General features: G+C 42.1%; 1 non-coding gene across 1 annotated transcript; it reads right to left on the reverse strand.

Moving 5' to 3' along the window:
- Positions 1-5,330: 5,330 nt before the first annotated feature.
- Positions 5,331-5,402, reverse strand: TRNAH-GUG (transfer RNA histidin (anticodon GUG)). Its single transcript has one exon. It is a non-coding gene; the product is annotated as a tRNA-His (tRNA).
- Positions 5,403-12,959: the final 7,557 nt, after the last annotated feature.

The following is a 12,959-nucleotide window of genomic DNA, read 5'->3' on the forward strand; positions in this document are numbered from 1 at the left end:
AGGCAGAGGCAATCAGATTTTGTGATTCAGTATAGGTAGTGACTGAGATCCAAGTAAAATATGCAGGCATGATGTCACTGATAGATGTGAACTTGAATTAGATAGAATGGACACTAGTCTTCTGGTATCACCACTCTGGGGACAGCCTCAATCCAAGCTGTCTAGTGCAAGAATACCATGCTATCTTGGAACACATGGTTCTTTCTCCTGGTTGCACTTTCAATCCCTGGTTGGGGAACTGAGATCCCACATGCCATGTGGCACAGCCGAAAAAAAAAAAAATATCTGTAAGAACAGATGACACATGAATAATTTGGACAAGCAGTTTAAACTCTCTGAATTACAATTTTCTTATGTTTAAAGTAAGACCAATAATGATATAAATGTATAAACATTGATAATTATTCTCATTAGGGTGTTAGTTGGAGTGTGTCTATATGAAAAAAATAAGATTCTCATCCACTAGTGTTATGGCTGCCCAAAATACAAAGGTGAAAATGTGTATTTGATAAGATGTATGAAAACAGCTGATAGGAAGTGTTAATCCATTAAAGTCCAAGGCCTTGGACTACTTCATGTCCAGAGATAGTCTATCCTATGCATGTTCTCTTTAATTCAAAGGTAGATCTATGCATTTCCTCTTTTATTCAGCCCTGACCTCTAGGTTCTAAGGATGTGCTGTAGATATACTTCCTCTTGGCTTTCATAATGTGTATCTAGTACATAAATCTCTCTGCATAGCATAAGGCTGACTGAAATTGGGTCCTTGAACATAGAGATCTAAGATTTCCTGACCCTTCAGTTGATAAACTATTTTAAAGTGATGAGAAAACAATCTGAGTTTTGAGAAAAATCAGATTCTCAGTGAGGAGTTTTTGTTTTGTTTTGGGGTGTTTTTTTTAGCATAAAAAATATTGTCTGTCCGCTGACTCTTTGATACCAGATCTTGTCACTGATATAAACAAAGTGACATTCACTTAAGAGTTTAGACATGTGCTATCCAATAGGGTCACCACTAGTACCCAGTTACTTAATGTAACATTAAATAAAATGAGAAATTCACTCCTTCAATAACACTAGACCCAATGCAAGTGCTCGACAGACACATGTGACGAACTGTTGCCTTACTGTACTGTGCCAGTGGAGGACATATTCAGGGGCTTACCGAGTTGGCTCAGTGGCAAAGCATCCGCCTACAGTGCAGGAGCTGCAGGAGACGTGAGTTCAATCCCTGTGTCAGGAAGATCCCTTGGAGGAGGGCACGACAACCCACTCCAGTATTCTTGCCTGGGAAATTGCATGGACAGAGGAGACTGGCAGGTGGCCGTCCATAGGGTCACAAAAGAGTCGGACACAACTAAAGCGACTCGGCATGGCATGGCATAGGACAATTTCAACACAGCAGAGAGTCCTTTTTGAAAGCACAGATTTACACTAAAACATGAAGCCATAAGAAATCATGGAGAGAGTAATTTTTAAAGTAGTGACATCGTGTCTATAACATGTATTCCCCTTTTAATCCAGTTTATTTGGGCTCACTTATAAAATAATGCCACTGAAACTGGACTCTGGTCCATAACTTACCAAAATGTCTTGGGGAAATTGCCTAAACCTTTTGTAATTCTTGGATTTGATTTCTAAATAATGGAAAAGAAAATATATACTTACTCAATGCAATAGTGAAAATGAGAGTCATTTATTAAAACTGTTTCTTCACTTGACCATATATGAAAGATAACAACTGTTTTCTTTCAATTGCCCCAAACCTAAGCACATAGAAAATATTCAGTAATAAAGCACTGAATCCATAAATTCAATGAATGAATAAGTAACGCATAAGTACACAAATATAGTCATTAGGTTAATAAGAGCATATTCTGTGCCAGGTATAAAGCTTTACAGTGGAACTACAGAATAAAAATAAGAGTTTCAGCTTCAAGCAGCTTATAATATGCCTGGAAACGAACAAACAAACAAAAAACAGATAATCAAAATAGTTGAGATGAGTCATGATAGAGGTGCCAAAGTGAAGTTGCTCAGTCATGTCTGACTCTTTGCAACCCCATGGACTGTAGCCCACCAGGCTCCTCTGTCCATGGGATTCTCCAGGCAAGAGTACTGGAGTGAGTTGCCGTTTCCTTCTCTAGGGGATCTTCCAGACCCAGGGATCAAACCCAGGTCTCCAGCATTGCAGGCAGATGCTTTAACCTCTGAGCCACCAGGGCAGGTGCCAAAGGGGTATCTTACTCAGCCTTGGAAAATATGTTGGAGGGTGGACAGGGTATCCCAGAGAAATGATGTTTACTTTTGATCTGAAGTGTGAATAGATTTTTTGAAGTTGCAAATGTGAGGAGGGCAAGGCATAAGAGGACCGTCCATCCTAGTTTGCACAAGACTGTATCAGTTTTAACACTGAAGGTGCTGCAACCCAGCGAATCCTTTAAATCCAGGCATTCGGAGCTGATTGATCAACATGAAGCATAAGCACAAAAACTACCTTTCAGATTTCCAGGTAGAGGTTAGAGAAGAAGCAAAGACAGCAAGGGAGCAGCTCCATGAACTCACGCAGGGAACACTGGTATGTAAGATGGAGTAAGTCATCTAGCTGATGTTCCCTCTGGAAATGATGACAAAAACACAAACAAGTTCCAAAATCCCACATATTTTAGGTGTCAAAAAGCTGCAGAGAAGGTAGGAACTAAAAGTGTTAAAATTCCAGAAAACAGAGGGTCGTTGAGAAGAGAGATGATGATGACAGCTGTCCTTCCCTCCTGGCTGTGCCGGGGTGTTGCAGGCTCTGGGAGTGAGTAAGGAGCTATCCTTGGCTCTTGTGTAGGACATAAGCCTACAACTGAACTCAGACATTAGAGCTGTCAGAGAAAAGCTTGCAAATATCTATGATTAGTGTTTAAAGAGAGTAAAAAAGGTAATACAACTGAACTCAGACATTAGAGCTGTCAGAGAAAAGCTTGCAAATATCTATGATTAGTGTTTAAAGAGAGTAAAAAAGGTAACAAAATAATAGAGAATTTCACCAAAAAAGGGGGGGATTTATAGTAGAGAACCAAGGGGTCATTTAGAAATGAAAACATGCAATGTTAGAACTTCAGTGGATGGGCTTGACAGCAGATTAGGCACAACAGAATATATAATTGAGGACCGGAGGGCCAGGTCAACAGAAAATACCCACCTCAAGTGGAGAGGAGAGAGAGAGAAAGCAAAATAAGTAAAAATAAAATAGAATAAGAGTGTAAGAGACAGTGGGGCATGATCAGAAACTTTCACATATGTGTAACTGAAGTCCGAGAAGCATAAATGGAAACAAGCCAGAGAAATAGTTGAAGAGGTAATGACTGGAAATTTTCCAAAACTGATGGAAGACACGAATCCAAATATTCAGGTAGCTCAATGAACCTCATGCAAGATAACTGCAAAGATAATGTATAGTCACCTAGAGTTTCATACCAATAAAAGTATCCCTCCAACACAAGGATGAAATAAACAGTTTTTCTGATACACAAAACTGGAGGAGATTTATCACCTGAAAGAAGGAAAATTGTTCTCAATAGAAATATGAAAATGTTTGAAGGAATGATGAAGACTGTTGAGGGTGAATGTGGAAGTAGATGAGTCAATATTGACTGTAAAAAATACAGTAGCTGGGCTGCCCTGGAATTTAAATGCAAAGGCCTAATAGTTATTAACATACAAGGCAGGAGTAGAGAGGAAGTGAGAGAGTTGTTAAGTTTCCAGCAGTACTTTGGGAGTAGGAAAAGTCATCTTTTGCATGAGATTGCAATATGGCAAGAAGCATAGAGTAATACTAGGATAGTCACTAAAAGAATATTAGAGAGTACATAATTAAGGTGACAAGATAAAGAATAAACCAATTTCTATTAGGTAGATGTGGTAAACTGTAGATTCATGAATATTTCTGCTAGAAATGAGAATGAGAATCAGGGGACTTCCCTTTTGGTCCAATGGTTAAGACTTCACCTTCTGTATGCAGGAGATGTAGGTTCGATCCCTGATTAGGGAACTGAGATTCCACATGCCTTGCGGCCAAAAAACAAAACAAAAGAAAAACATAAAACAGAGGCAATACTGTAGCAAATTCAGTAAAGATTTAAAAAAGGGTTCACCTCACCAAAAAAACCTAAAAAAAATCAAAAGAAATGAGATTAGGGAAGCTGCACTCTATGAAGACAAATGAAGAAATTCACGTAGTTGTGTAAACACATTAATGGAAGCTGTAGGCGTAGAAAATCAACTGGCTCCCACTGATAGTCCATTAAGCAAAGTGTTTCTCGCTTCAGCAACCCAGGATAACCTTACAGTTCAAGTTAAAGTTGCCAATTACTCTCAAGTCAAAAGATCTTTATTTCGGCTATAATTACAGCCGAATTATTATGAACTCCTTCTTTCAGGTGATAAATCTCCTCCAGTTTTGTGTATCAGAAAAACTGTTTATTTCATCCTTGTGTTGGAGGGATACTTTTATTGGTATGAAACTCTAGGTGACTATGCATTATCTTTGCAGATCACGGCCAGAATAAAATCCATATTCCCTCAGGATAAGCTGAAAAGTGTAACAGGGAATATAGAATCTGTGAAAAATTCACAAGGTAAAAAATTAGAGATGGGAATATGGGAGAATGTTTCCAGATCTGATGACTGGTCATTCTAACTTTTTTTTTTCTTCCCCCCTTTCCCCAAAGTCACGTTCTGAGGAATCATCGCATGACATTTCCTCTCTGGAAATTCCTCACCTGGCTCATAAATTCACTGATGACTCAGTGAGGTTGAGAACATGAAATCCTCTAAGGTTAGACTCATGGTTTCCTTTCAGGCTCATTTAGTCTTTCATTGCAAAACCAATGCATCTGCTAACCACAGGGACATGGCTGGCGCGCACTGGAGACAAAAAAGCTCAGTGTCATTGCTGCTGAGACACGGCTGGGGACCAGGAGGCACCGTTAACGTGGGAGGGTGAATGATGATGAAGCATCACTTCTGTGGCTTCTGAGGAGTGTTCCTCCTGCAAAAAGAATCGAGTCCTCCCACCAGACCATTTCTCTGTATTTACTTGGCCAGCAGTCAAGGGCAGACTTTCTTGAAATTAGTACAATGTGTACTTATCAATGATTTAAAAGGCAGCATAAGGACCCCCTACCAAAAAAAGGCACCCTCACTGCCATACCAAGTGTAGTCGCTCGGTCGTGTCTGACCCTTTGAGACCCCACGGACTGTAGGCCACCAGGCTCCTCTGTCCATGGGATTCTCCAGGCAAGAATACTGGAGTGGGTTGCCATTTCCTTCTCCAGGGGATCTTCCCAACCCAGGGATCGAACCTGGGTCTTCCGCATCACAGGCAGATGCTTTACCCTCTGAGCCACCAGGGAAGCCCAAACTAGAATATCCCAAACCCTTTCATTTGCCATTCTAACTTAAATAGCCTGAAGGTCTTAGATTAATGTAACCTGCAAATGTATTCTTGGGTAGGGCAGTGTAAATAGGACCTCTCAAAATAAAAGCAGCCCACTGGGGAATTCAATGAAGTAAGGCTCCTTTGGAATTAAATTGCTCAAGTATCATATCCTCATGTCTTCCAGTCTTGCAGACTCTGATCAAGGCCCCATCTCTAGCTGCTATCCCAGGGTCTTGGAGTAATATTCTAGTGTATGTGCTGTCTACTTATTTGCCTCCCTTAGCAGATTATGAACTCCTTGAAGGCAATGACTTTATACAAATCTCTGAATATGTGGGTTCAGGATCTGACATTACAGCAGTACTTTGACGATGGCTTAGGGAAAAAGAGAGAGAGAGAAGGGATGAGGGAGAGAAAGGAAACTTTGGATGAATCAGTACGTGCCCTTAGCTAATGTCCCAACATAGAAGTTTTCACTTATTTTTAAGTCAAGAGGAAAGCAAGAACCAATGAGTACAGTGATCAGAAAGTGAGTTTAGAAAACCAATGTTTGGATTATCACTCAGCTTCTCCTCCTCCAATGCTATAAGGCAAGAATTTGAAATTATTAATTTGCCATTCAAATTTTTGCAGTCTGAGTTCAAATTAGGAATTCAAATTCAATCCAAAATATGAATCTCCTGCCATTCCCCACCATCAAACCCCTAAAACAACACCAAAATAAAAATTCTCATTATTTTCTGGTCCCTGTGATGGACACAACATTTTGCTTCTGCCTATGAAATATTTCCCAAATGGCATATTGGTAAAGAATCTGCCCACCAGTGCAGGAGACACAGGAGATTCAAGTTTGATTCCTGGGTTGGGAAGGTCTCCTGGAGGAGGGAATGGCAACCCACTTCAGTATACTTGCCTGAAAAATTCCATGGACAGAGGAGCCTGGTGGGCTGCAACCTATGGGGTCACAAAGAGTTGGACATGACTGAACACATACATGCACACTCACAGTGTGTTCTCATTGGGAATCATTCCTTATCCTTCGAATTTTACCTTAAAAAATGCTTCCAGCTTGAAAGCTTCCCCAGGCACACTTACTTTCATTGCCACTGTATTCACATTACTTTTTGTGTCCAAATTTATTACAATACTTGTCAACCTCATTTTTAATGCGTTAGCATCGTAGCTTCTTTCCTAGGCAGTGTGTAAGCTCTTATAGCACCAATCCTGTGTTTCATTTATTTCTAGATCTCCAGTGTCTAGGACGTTGGTGGCCCCTAACGCAAAGCAGGCACTTGGTAAAATGTTGACTCAAGAAATATTTAACAAAGATGATCTCAGACAGATTCCCCTCAGTACTAGAGAAATCTGACTGAGGACACTGAATAGCAAGAAAGGTGCCGGGCCCTCACTGCACTGAGATGGACCCACCACCTCTGTGGGATAGGAAGTGTCTGCAACTTGCAAGCCACCAAAGGTGGTAATAAGCAAGGCTCTGTGTATGTGTGTGTGTGTGTGTGCTCAGTTGTGTCTGACTCCTTGCAGCCCTATGGACTGTAGCCTACTAGGCTCCTCTGTTCATGGGATTTCCCAGGTAAGCATCCTGGAGTGGGTTGCTATTTCCTCCTCTAGGGGATCTTCCCAACCCAGGGGTCGAACCCACATCTCCTGTGTCTCCTGCATTGGCAGGTGGATTCATCACCACTGTGCCAATTAGCAAGATTAGCAGAAGGAAAAAAAAATCATAGGAATCTGATTCATTACCTTGAAGTTGTTACTTAATGTTGCTTCAGCACTGAGTCCTGAAAAGGACTTTGTAATAGTCATTAGAATAATTGTGTTGAAATCCTAGCTCAGATCCCTACCTGATATACTGGGAAATCAAGATGACTATGACAGAAACTATCCAATGTTTATTAAAATCACCCAAAGCAATGTGTCCTTCCTCCTGAGCCCACTGTTAGGGTACCTGTCCCAATGCCCTTCCACCAGATATGACTGTAAGCCTGGGTTCTGACTGATGTACTCCTCAGCAGAAGTTTTATTTTCCGCTTTCAAGCCTGAATCACTCAAATCTTTCATGGGATCCTCCACATACTGCTTCTTCCATCATCTGCTAGACAGGGATGACTGAAGACTCCAAGGTCTAGGGGGTTACAGACCATTACAGAGGAGGAGTCAGCATCTCTGAACACATGGAGAAGAACCCACTCTTCCTTCCTACTGCCAGCCCCCATCAGAGTAGGGTAAGAATGATAAAGAGCTCACACCTCAGTAGCTTTCTGTGTTCAAGGTTCTTCTTATAATTATTTGCCTGCCACACTGACCAATACAATGGTCCAGCTTGTCTCTTATCTGATGAATGGGATTCTAATTCCTGTACTGCCCACTTCCCAGGGTTAATGTAGAGATTAGCATAAGGTTTTGTCAACCATAACATCCTTAACCCATCTGAGTTTATTGTTGCTTTTTCTTACTGGAACTTGGGCAAGGAAAGGAAATCATTTCAGAGGAATTGTTTCATGGTGGGAGACCACTCTGGAAAGCATAGATCTTGTCCAGAATGAGTTGGAAGAATCTTTTATTTTAATGAACACTTGAGCTGAATAGTCTATGATGGAGTAGAGTTGTCTCTCAAATTTATTCAGTTTGGCCTTGAGGTCTGGTAAAGTTGTTCTAGAAAATGACCCTCAGTCCTCTGGGCATTTGCTACGCTATGTGTGATCCTGGGTGATGTATACTTTCTTTGTGCCTTAATGTCATTATCCATCTAATGAGGGGTTGAGCCAGAGACCTTCTGTGCCTCTTGGTCTTGCTAACCCTCCGTGGAAGTGGCTGTCTGTCTGTCGTGGACGTGTTTGAGGGCAGTGCAGTTGATTTGGAAGATGTCATGAAGGAGATTCCAACCTCGGGGAGGATTGCCTGACCTGTTGTCCTGAAAGTCTTTTTCAAGCCAAAGATTTTTGAGATGGCTTTATGACAAGGAGGATTATGAGTCAGACTCTTTTCTGGTTCTATTTCAGGAAACTCGTGGGAGGCAGTGTGCTGTTGTGGAAGAGAAAAAGGGCACTGGAGTCACCCAGACCTGGGTATGAAATTTGACTCGAAAATTCACCAGCAGTGTAAGATGGAAACATTTGGCTGACTCCCTGAGCCTCAGTTCCCTTCTCTGTCAAATGGGTGCAAGAGCACCCACTCCCAGGTCGTGCTGGGTGCTCACAAGGGTGGCATGAGAAAGCACTCGAATACTGTCTTGCACTAAGAGCACACAACGCATTCATTCTGGAACACACTTCTCAGGAATATGCAGCACGTTTCCTGAAACTTTCACAGATTCTGAAGGTGGGGTGAGCACCATCGTTTCTCTAACTTAGTAAATTGACCTTTGTTGGTACTTCTATAGTGCATGGACATGTTTGTTTTCATGGTTTAAAGCGACCAAGTGTATTATTTAGAGAAATGTATTTCGAGTATTCCAACACAGCCTTGGCTTCCTCAAGGACATTAGAAAAATAATATCCACCATCAGTGTTTTGGGAAAGTTAAATAAACCATGACATAAAATATCAAGTTCTTGTAATGTCAGTAGGATTCAAATTCATTTCTTCTTTTAGAGATCAAACAGTTATCATTCAGTTACAGTATGCCCCACTGTGTGTGCTATGGCAGGATTCAGCAGTAGACAAATCAGAGCTATGACTATAGCTAGCATTTATCAGTTATTTACTATGGACCAGGCACTGGGCTAAGTGCAACTACTTAATATAGACCAGGCCCAGGACTAAGTTATATATTGTATATATATATATATATATATAGCTGTGTGTGTATATATATATATATCACTGTATACATATATATAACTATGTACATATGTATATATATGTATATATGCTATATATGTATAATATGCACACATATATGCATTGTTATTGCGAACCCATGGACTGCAGCCCACTATCCTCTGTCCTCTGTCCATGAGATTTTCCAGGCAAGGATATTGGAGTGGGGTTGCCATTTCCTTCTCCAGGGGATCTTCCCAACCCAGGGATTGAACTCGGGTCTCCTGCACTGCAGGCAGATTCTTTCCAGACTGAGCTACAAGGGAAGCCATGTATTGTGTATATGTATACATAAAACAATGCATATATGTAAAACTGATTCACTTTGCTGTGCACTTGAAGCTAACACAATATTGTAAATCAACTATATTCCAATTTAAAACAAGAAATTTGGATTCAACAAATCTTAACTTGTGCGGGGTCCCCTCAATATGCTCTGCTGCTGCTGCTGCTGTGTCACTTCAGTCGTGTCCAACTCTGTGCGACCCCATAGACGGCAGCCCACCAGGGTTCCCCGTCCCTGGGATTCTCCAGGCAAGAACACTGGAGTGGGTTGCCATTTCCTTCTCCAATGCATGAAAGTGAAAAGTGAAAGTGAATACGCTCTAATTTTATACATACTTTTACTAACTGAGGGCTGCGTAGATTGGATCTATAATAGACTCCACATTTTTCTTCAATCATGTTGACTACTTCTAGTCCTGAATAGAAACCATATATTTAGAATCTGCTTCAAAGAAGTAATTTCTCATTCTTTTCAAGAACTCCCTCTTACTGGTAGAGTTCATAGTAGCTGTGAAAAAAGATCTAAATATTGATGAAAGCCATACCTTCACCTCCATATAGACAATAGTATCAAGTGGAGGAACATACACTGGGATTGAACCCCAGGCTCTGCTTCTGCCATTCATTTGCTGTGTGGCCTCAGGAAAATCAACCCTCTGTTTCCTTGTCCCTGTTTTCCTGTTCAACTCAAAAGTGAGGAACCCAGAGGCAAGTTTATGGAGCTCTGTGTAAACAAGAAGGAGCCGCACGAATGCACCGCAGCTTTGATAACCAGAGAGTAGACATTACAGCCCCTGCAAGCGGTGCGACAGTCATCCATGTGCACGTGGAGAGGAGGATGTTGTATTTTTTTTTTTTGGTAGCAGCTTTACTAAGATATAATTCATATACCACACAATTCCTCTATTTACTGTGTATTTTTAATGACTGGATGCACCCTTCTGCCTCATTGACCTGGTTCTAAATCTTCTCTGTGTTTACTCTGTTGACTTTTTGTACAGTTGGTGTGACCTAGGCTTAGAGAAGAAGCAGTCATGCTGGGTGACCTTGATTTGCAGAGCTCTGGGTCCCTTGGTTTTCGGTATGAGTTGTCCTGACCTCCTCTTGCTTGTTCAGCCAGTGGAGGAGCAGGAAGGGGAAGGGCGGAGGGGAGTTCCCACCCTTTCCTGCACAACAGCAGAGACCTCAAACCTGCCCCAGCCACCAGGCCTGAGAACAAAAGGGGCGAGCTTTCGTGCATCTTATGTGCCTCTACTCGATACCCAACTTGAAAACATCTTTTCTCCTTCTTAAATTGTCTTCCTCTCTAATTTTTTTCTTTTCCTTTTAAGGACTCAAAAGTACCTGATTACATGCAAGTGTCCATCAGTAATACAAAAACATCACCAGAGGAAAAAAATCACATCAGTAAATATTTGCATCCTACTCAGCTTTAGACAGGCTTCCCTGGTGGTTCAAAAGTAAAGAACCCACCTGCCAATGCAGGAGTCACAGGAGACATGGGTTCAATCCCCGTGTCGGGGAGATCCCTTGGAGGAGGGCATGGCCACCCACTCCAGTATTCTTGCCTTTAGAATCCCCATGGACAGAGGAGTTTGGTGGGCTACAGTCCATAGGGTCACAAAGAGTCAGACATGACTGAAGCAACTGAGCACGCACGCATGCAGCTTTAGACAATGATCATTGAAATTACCTGTTTTCACTCATTTAATGTATTATCTCTGACATGCAGTACCTGTTCTCCCTCCTGAGACAGAGATGTGCTCCAGTTAGTGTGGATAGGATAGATGTCTTTATTTGGATATGACATGATTTTTTCTTTAATAACTGTTGATCACATTTAATGTGGCTCCAGACCAAAAAATGAGAGAGCTACCCACTGATACATCAGACAATGCTGACTGGGGGGCAGCTAAGGATGCCTGGAGAGGAGGGCACAGCTCGGGCAGAGAGAAGAGGCCCTGGGTTATGAGTTGGCAGCCTAACCTTCTGGTCTTTTTCTTCCTTTCATTTTTCCAGCTCAGATTATTGAGTGCCTTCTTCGGACTTCGGTTTCATCACCTGCACATCGAAAGAGAGTCTTTCTAGTGCCCCTAGAACTATGCGGACATGCAGGTCTACAAGTCTAAGATCCAGCTTAAAACGGAAAAAAATAAATAAATAAATAAATAAGCCCCCATTTCTACAGAAGAATTAGCTGCCCGTAGGCACAAGGTGTCAGACATATCAGAACGTCTCTCCTCCTTTCTCTTTCAGCTTGTTTTTGAAGCCCAAGGAAAATCTCCAGCTTGTCTCCCTTTAAATAAGGAAAGCGACAAAGTCTGTCCTTTGGCCTGATTGCGTCTCATTTCGGTGCCTCATGCCCCCCTCTTTCCCATCCTGACCCCCTCAGATTTTATTGACCATTCATGGAGTGACCAAATCTATATCAGAAAAAGCTACCGCAAGTCTGCTATTATACACGGATGTAAGGCTGACTCGTGCTCTCTGGCTTTGGGCAGTAAGTAAGAGAAAGAACTGTATTTTCCCTGGTGATGAAGGCATGTTTAAATCAATTATTTTGCATGCCAAGTCACTTCAGTCATGTTCGATTCTTTGCAACTCTGTGGACTGTAGCTCACCAGGCTCCTCTGTCCATGGGATCCTTTAGGCAAGAGTACTGGAGTGGGTTGCCATGGCTTCCTCCAGGGGAATCTGCCTGACCCAGGGATAGATCTTTACTGCAACATTGTGAGGTTATCTTATGGGGAGCTAATGGTTAAAAAATGGAGGTGTTTGGAGGGATGCAGGAAGCAGAGCTGGGGGAGCAGGCTCCTGGGGTCCTGAATCCAGTGTTTTTTCCAGAACACCCTTCTCCTTCCTTCAGATGCTCAGAAAGCAACGGAACTGATGGTAGATAGAAAGTAAGGGCTCTAGGGCACCGACAGGGAGGCTCAACACAGAAGTCTGCTCTCAAGGACCATGACTGTCCTTGCAATTGTATCTTTATTTACAGAGCTCGGACAAGGCCTAAAACTTGGGAGACTCACCAATGTGTGTTGGGAGGATGAGGAGCACAGGCTGGGGAGGGGAGACCTTGGGACGGAGCAGTGCTGAGCTGGGCTCTGGACGCTGGGTCCTCAGGGGCAGGGAACGGAAAGTGATTCTGTGTGGCTAGAACATTGGGATGAAGAAGGGGAAATGAGGAAGGGCTATAGATTATAATCATGGAGAAACGAGTTTAAAGGAGACATTCGAACACTGTGCTCTAAGCAATGGAGATCCTAAAACTATTGTTTCAAATGAAATAATAACACACCCATGTGAACAAATAAAGACTAATTACAATAGCCAGGCATTTAAATGGCCACAGAGCCAGAGAGCTTCCAGAAATGTGGGAGATCTTGCCCCACTGGGACTACTACTCT

Source organism: Bos taurus, chromosome 11 (assembly GCF_002263795.3).
Source record: "Bos taurus isolate L1 Dominette 01449 registration number 42190680 breed Hereford chromosome 11, ARS-UCD2.0, whole genome shotgun sequence".
Lineage (NCBI taxonomy): Eukaryota > Metazoa > Chordata > Mammalia > Artiodactyla > Bovidae > Bos > Bos taurus.